This window comes from Pinus tabuliformis, chromosome 3_1 (genome assembly GCF_031772625.1).
Source record: "Pinus tabuliformis cultivar Carrire ecotype Pingquan chromosome 3_1, CPIR1, whole genome shotgun sequence".
NCBI classification, from domain to species: domain Eukaryota; kingdom Viridiplantae; phylum Streptophyta; class Pinopsida; order Pinales; family Pinaceae; genus Pinus; species Pinus tabuliformis.
The window spans coordinates 788,081,776-788,089,360 of record NC_142301.1 but is presented as its reverse complement, the minus strand read 5'-3'; the positions used below and the strand labels follow the sequence as shown (position 1 = coordinate 788,089,360).

Genomic DNA, 7,585 nt, shown 5'->3' with positions numbered 1-7,585 from the left:
CTGACAAATTTAGTCTCTAGTCGCTGGCAGACAAGCCTGTGAGAGCGACTTTGGGTTTCTGGACGCTCTCTTTCCTATAGCATGGGAGCGATTGAGGCCTAAGATGTCCAGAACATCAGTGGGACCCAGGGACAAGATGTTTGAGTGGCTGACATGTCTCCTAAGGGTTTTGTTGTTGATGTGGATAGGTTGGTTGATGTGTTCTGTTGATTCCACTTCCTTAAGGTCACATAGGAGGTCGAATCCAATCATAGTAGCCTCTCGTCGCATGTTTACTCGGTTGGCATGGTTACTTGGGTAGATGTGGGAGGAGGGTGTTACATTACCATCCCCGTATGTCATTCTATTGTTGTCTTGGTTGTGTTTTCCCCATTCCTGTCCTTGTTCCATTGCCTCTACACCATCCACCGCTCCCGCATGTTTTCACCATCGACCAGGTCCCGACAATCTACACGGCGTGTTTCCCGTATATCCACCTTAATATTTTCTTGTGGTTCATTCCTTTCACTTTCGTTAATAATTAAAATTTGATTTTCTTAGTAGTTATATAATTATATTATCTATAGTTATATAGTTTTAAAATTATATAAATTCATATATTAGTTATATATAGTTTTTTTTTAACAAATTAGTGTCAAGTTGAGAAAAAAAGTTAAGCTGGATAAATATACACCACCACAGACTTGATCAATGTCTTCGTCAATGTCGATGGTCGATTTTTAGTAAAAAAATGATTGATCTTGAGAATAAGGTTATCAGGCATTCCAATGAAATCAAGGATCTCTAGGATATAACAAAGAGAATAGAAAGTCAACTTGAGCATAACCATAACGAATTTAAAAAGGAGCATGCAATCCTTTCAAATATGTTGAATCTAAATCATAATCAAGAAATGGTGATGTTGACTTGTATTTGTGACAAGTTGAAGATTACACCCGATCAAATACCCCAAAATAATGGAGCTACTCAGCATCTCAGTTCATCAAATTCATCAAACTTGTGAGAGTCACATGAGAAACCAAAGTCCCCAAAAGCATCGCCCATACCCCTTTAACAAAATAGTAACACAAATCTTCAAAATATGCATCTTGCGAATTGATACCTTCTCTTTACTCCAACAATTGTGACGTATCAGCGAAGAGCGAAACTTGAACTCTCCAAATTTGACGGTAATGAAAAGTGCAGCATTGCTTGCTTCAACAAAGCAGAAGAATATTTCGAGATTTATGTTATTGATAATGAGGATGAAAATATCAGGTATGAATCCATGCAGATGGATGAAGCATATAATTAGTATATGTGGTGGAAGAAGACGAAACTTGCCATCAGTTGGAAGAAATTCAAAAATGATTTCTTTAAGAGGTTAGAAGGTGTCGAGGAAGAATTTTTCTGAACACTCACCAGATTACAACAGAATGACAATGTGGATGAATACACTCGGGAATGGGAAACTTTAGCGACACGAGTACCTGGAATATCTTAAAATCTTCTTATTCGATCATATATCATAGGACTTAAACCTTGTCTACATGAAGAACTTGAGCTTCATGACGTTACTTCGATAGAAGAAGCAAGGAAAAAATTTAAAGTTGCTGAAAAGAAACATGAAAAGATGCAGTGGCCAAAGGTTGAAAGAGTATACTCGAGATGAAGATTTTCTCATGCTGCAAACACGGATAATACAAAATATGTTCCACTGCATCTTCGTGAAGGATACAAAACTAATTTGGAAATGCAAAGGATGAAAGAAGGTAAGTGTAGACGTTGTAGCGAAAAATGGGACCTAAGACACAGATGTGCTAAAGGGAAAGAAACCAAGAACCTATATACATGTGAAGCAACTAATGATTCAAACAATGAAGAATCAGACGAAGAAGAAATTGAAGATTCTCCATAATTTTCTCCAAAACTAGATGATGAAAGTATTATGAAAGTATCATTATCGGCCATGACAGGTATATCAAAACCCTAGACATTAAAATTAAAAGGACATATCAAGAAGAAAAATGTAATGGTCCTAATCAATACCAATAACACCCACAATTTCTTGGACTCAACCATGGTGAAGAGACTCAACATTTTCACATTTCCCATGCCCAACATGAAGGTTATGGTAGCTAACGGCAAGAAAATTGAAAAGGTAGGGAAATTCCGTAAAGTCAAATTGCAGATTCAAGACTATAATCTAGAATCTCCGTTCTACACTGTGTCATTAGGAGGAGTGGATGTGGTCTTAGGTATCCACCGGTTACAAACCCTAGGCACTTATTCTGCTAGCCATAAAAAAATAGTTTATAAGATTTAAATGGGAAGGGAAGAAGTACAAGTTATATGGATTCCAGCCACCTGAGAATCAAGTTGTATCGTCATCCCAAATGATGAAAATGATTCGGAAGGGAGCACCAACTTATGTAGTACAGTGTCATCAATTAGAAATGTTAACTTCGAATCTAGTCAACAAAAAAGCATCAGAAGTCCAAGAGCTAATTCAAAAGCACGAAAAAGTCTTCAAAGACCTTGCAATGAAGATGCCTCCTAAAAGAGAAATAAAACATACAATAGAAGTCAAAGCAGGATCAAATCCCATCAACATCAAATCGTATCGATATCCACATCATCAAAAAACTGAAATTGAGGTATTAGTCAAAGGGTTGCATCATCACAAAGAGTAAAAGTTTATATGTTGCTCCAGTCGTATTAGTTCGAAAGAAAGATGGATCATTCAGATTATGCATTGATTATCGAGGACTAAAAAAAATAACAATTAAAAACAAGTTCTCAATTCCTTTTATCGATGAAATGTTGGATGAACTACATGGCATTAAATACTTCTCAAAATTGGACTTAAGGTCAAGGTATTACCAAATCAGAATAAGGTTGGAAGACGTAGCAAAAATTGTGTTCTGAACAGATGAAGGTCATTACGAGTTTAAAGTAATTCCTTTTGGTTTAACCAATACACCAACAACATTTCAAGCTACTATGAATGAGCTATTATGTCCATATCTAAGGAATTTTGTGTTAGTATTCTTTGATGACATTCTAATTTATTGTAAAACGTGGAAGGAACACTTACAATATTTGGAACAAGTTCTTATTGTATTAGAAACACATTAGTCCTATGCCAAGAAGTCCAAATGCACTTTTGGGAAGGAAGAAGTAGAATATCTCGGACATATAATATCCAAGGAAGGAGTAAAAGTAGATCCTAATAAGATTAAGGCTTTAAGGGAATGGCCCAAACCAATTAATATCTTCAAGCTAAGATGATTCTTAGGATTGACCGGGTATTATTGAAGATTTATTAAAAACTATGACCATATAACCATACCCCTAAAGAACCTTCTAAAGAAGAACTCATTTTGATGGAATGATGAAGCATAAAAGTGTTTTGAAGACTTGAAGGAAGTTATGTCTAATGTCCTTGTATTGGCAACTCTAAACTTCTCAAAACCATTTGTAATTGAGTGTGATGCTTCAGGTTTTGGCTTAGGAGTAGTACTAATGCGGTATCGACACCCAATCGCATTTGAGAGAAGGAAGCTCAATAAGCAAGAACGTCTCAAGTCTACATACAACAAGCAAATGCTTGCTATTATGCACACATTAGCCAAATGGAGACAATATCTCTTGGGAAGTAAGTTATTAATATGAACAGATCATAATAGTCTTCAACATCTCCTCCAACTCTTCAACATCTCCTCCAACCGAAACGCTATCTACACAATAAAAAGAATGAATCAAAAAAATTGATGCCTTCGACATGGATATATTACATAAAAAAGGGAAAGATAATGTAGTAGTTGATGCTCTATCTAGGAAAACAAAGAACCATCATTAGTTGCAGTTTCAGTTGTTGTTCCTGATTGGCTTGATGCTATTCAAAGTGAATATGCTAAAGATCCCGAAACAAGTGCTATAATTAATAACCTTCCTCATAATTCAAAATTTGGATGGAAAAACAATATTCTATGGTACAAAGGAAGAATTTATCTGGGTTCAAATTCCAAATTTAAAGCCAATATTCTCAAAGAGTCACATGATTCACTGTCATCCAGACATGTAGGATTCTTTAAAACCTACTATAAACACTCAAACTCGAGCCTCATCTACATAAAACATGGCTAACAAACATGCATTTATGTTAATTTGAATTACACCTATCTATCTTTGCTTGGTAATATTGAACCTAGAGTGTACTCACACAATACTTATATATAATTTAATTATTTGATTATATGAATATATGAATATATTTTTACATAATTTTAAGGGTCATTTTAATTAATTATTAAGGTCATTTCAATTAATTATTAATAGTATTATTAGATAGTTGATTAACTTTGTAGTCAATAAATTTATATATAGCATTTAAAAAAAAAAATTCTTATTTATATATATAAAAAATGTAAGAAAAACAATTTATTTTTTAAATTAAAAATAAAAGTGAATTAATTTTAAATATAAAACAAATCTAAATGATTCATTAAACTATGATAATGGAAACTTTTTATATACTATAGAGTGGGGCATGGTTGTCACACATGTGGTAGGCAAAGATACACTTTGATTCAATTTCCATGCATATGGTAGGCAAAGATTACACATTGTTTCAAAAAACCATGCCACAACCACCTATTTCTTGCCATTCTCTCCTCTGAGTCCTGCTGCTGCCAAGTAGTGCCATGCAGGTTGGATGTAAACCCAGGTGGCCACCATGGTATTGGTTGTTTGAAAGCTATGCAAAAGGACATTTCATCTGCTAAAAGCACAGTTTAGTTAATTATCCCTGAAACCAACCATGGTTTCTTTGAACAACGCCATCCTAGAGGTTGAATTGGACCTGATACAAAAGGATTAGCCTCCATTCTACCAGTGCTTCCACCATCCACTTACTGCTCTTCATCATGTCCTCGCCCATTCTCTTGCTCATCATTGGGCTGTAGTTCTCCCATTTGATATGGCCATCCACCTTCAAAGCTTCTTTGACAACAGGCTGCTTGAGGAACAGGGAGAGGTAATCAGTTCCATTCTCTGAGGTGTGATAGGGAAGAGTTTTCCTCATGTCGTACAGAGTGGTCAGGCCTGTAACGTTCTCCAGGCGATTGAGGACATGATTATAACTATGTAGGCATCTTGCCATTTCTGTTGGCGGGTGAGGTTCGCTTCCTTCTACTGCAGAGATTCGAGGTGGAGCTTTTATTGAGAGTCAATGAGCCCTGCAACTATGCAATAGAGGTATGCGATTGCACCTACAGTATGAGGTGGGTCAATCCATTGTTGATGGATAGTCCATCCAGTCGCAATGGCAATGCCCCATTATTGTCTAGCATGTTAAGCATGTTCAAGCTCACGAAAGGAACATACTTTCTTGCATAGCTCTCACCCATTACATAAAATGGGTGCTTGTGAAATAGGGGATTTAGGTGAAGAATTCTTGTAGGGAAACATACAAGTCCTTGGAACCTCGTCTTGGGCGGTAGGAATGTGTTCCTCAGAGGGGGCAACGCTGAAGCCGCTTCCAATAGGATTGTCCAAGAACAATAGGCCAAACACATGATTCCAAGGCGCAAGATTCTGATGCAAATGAAGATCTAGGTTGTTGTTGATTCTTTAGGGGTCTAATTCATAAAAATTTCCAATTATACCAGAGCAGTTGGGACTTCCTTGCATCCATAGAAGAATCAAAGCATCAGAGAGTTGTTTTTAAGGGGAGACGGTCTTGTAGTATGCATAGAACATCCGAGCGCCACTCTTCCCTTCTATATTCAGATATCCATATTTCGTCGACAATGTCTCCTTGGGAAATGCTTCAACGTCCATGCGCACCACCACCACCACATTCCAACATATTATTGTTATGAATTGCACAAACACCACAGCTGCTACTGCAACTGCAATGGAATTTCCACATGTGGTCGTGTGAGAGTGGGAAGAGCTACTATGGGCACGAGCCTCTTCAGTAAAGTTGGTATGCATTGTTTACACAATTCTACAGTTACTAATCACAACTCATCACATGGTCTCTAGATTTAGCAATTTCGACTAATGGCAGAATCAACTAAAGATTGCTTGTCTGCGTGTTGAATTATTCCAAGAATTATAATTATGGAATGACGGGTCAGGACATTGGGTTGGACGGGGATTAAAAACATAGAGTTGGTGCGACAAGATGCAACCATATCATTTAAGACGACCGTGTGGTTCTAGATGGAGAACTCCCACTCTTGCATAATCTCTGGGGAGGGCTTCGTTGCCACAATCAAAGGCAAAATCAACATGAAGCATTAATGGCTCCATTGACGAAATCTTCGCTAACTTGAGGAGCTCGTGCCGACAACCGCCAAAGAATATTGCAGGGTTTTCGAAGATGAAGCATTAATGGCTCCATTGACGAAATCTTCGCTAAGTTGAGGAGCTCGTGCCTACAACCGCCAAAGAATATTGCAGGGTTTTCGAAGATGAATTTAGGTTACATGAACTCGCGCAGCTAAATTCATGGCATGCACAGCTGAGCCGCGAGTGGTCCACGAGACGAACAATGGAGATGACTAACCATGGAAACCACTCGTTACTCACCAAGTAAACATGAAGCGACAAGTAAACGTGGAAAACCTTACCACGTGTCAAAGGATGAAAATAGAGCTCTGGAATTGGACGACATTAAACGGTGACCCCATCGAAATCTCTACAGTGCCTACTTACGAATCTCTACAGTGTTAGTAAGAGGAACCTCACAATAAAAACACCTGAGGAACCTCACAATAAAAACACCTTCGACGTAATTAATGGTTAATCTTCCATTTCATTTACCCTAAAATAAAGATGTTGTTAATCCATATATATTTAAGGATTATGAATTATTCCCTATAACTTTTTAAAAAACCAAATTAATATAAAAAAGTACATTTAATCTTTTATTATAATATTTTAAATTACTTTCTCTAATGGTCATTTCTTTTTTATTTATTTATTTATTTTATTTATTTTTACATAGTTTAGCACTTTTATTGTCATCCGATTGAAAACTTTCTGTCTTTGAAGATGAGTGAAGTATTCACTTGAAACTTCTCACATCTCACTAATTTTACAAAGTATTCCACAAACTCTCATCATTATATAATAATAAAAAAAACCAAAATAAATTTGAAAAAATATATTTCACATTTTATTTAAACATGATACAAAATTTGAAATTAAATTTCTATCTATTTTTAAAAAATTACATTTCATCTAGAAAATTTATTATTATACAAAATTTGAAATAAAATTTATGACTACAATTAAATTAAATTCATAATCCATAATTATAATTAATACTTCATGTTACTAATTACAATCTAACTTCATCTTTTACTTTTATCCTTTTAAACATGTAAAAACTTCATAGACATTCTTTTTACATTTACTTGTGATTTTTATTAACAAATAATTTTGTCACATACTTTATATATTAACATTTTATGCTATTATTTAAATTTAAAATAACATTATAAAAGTTGAAAACACATTTCAAATTGTAATATCGATCTAATCGTTTATAATTTGAAAAATATAAATTTATAAAGTTTAAAATAACTTAAAA

At 35.3% G+C, this 7,585-nt stretch overlaps 1 pseudogene; it reads right to left on the bottom strand.

Moving 5' to 3' along the window:
- Positions 1–4,783: 4,783 nt before the first annotated feature.
- On the bottom strand, positions 4,784–5,979 carry LOC149189789 (serine carboxypeptidase-like 50 pseudogene; annotated as a pseudogene).
- Between the last annotated feature and the right edge of the window lie 1,606 nt (positions 5,980–7,585).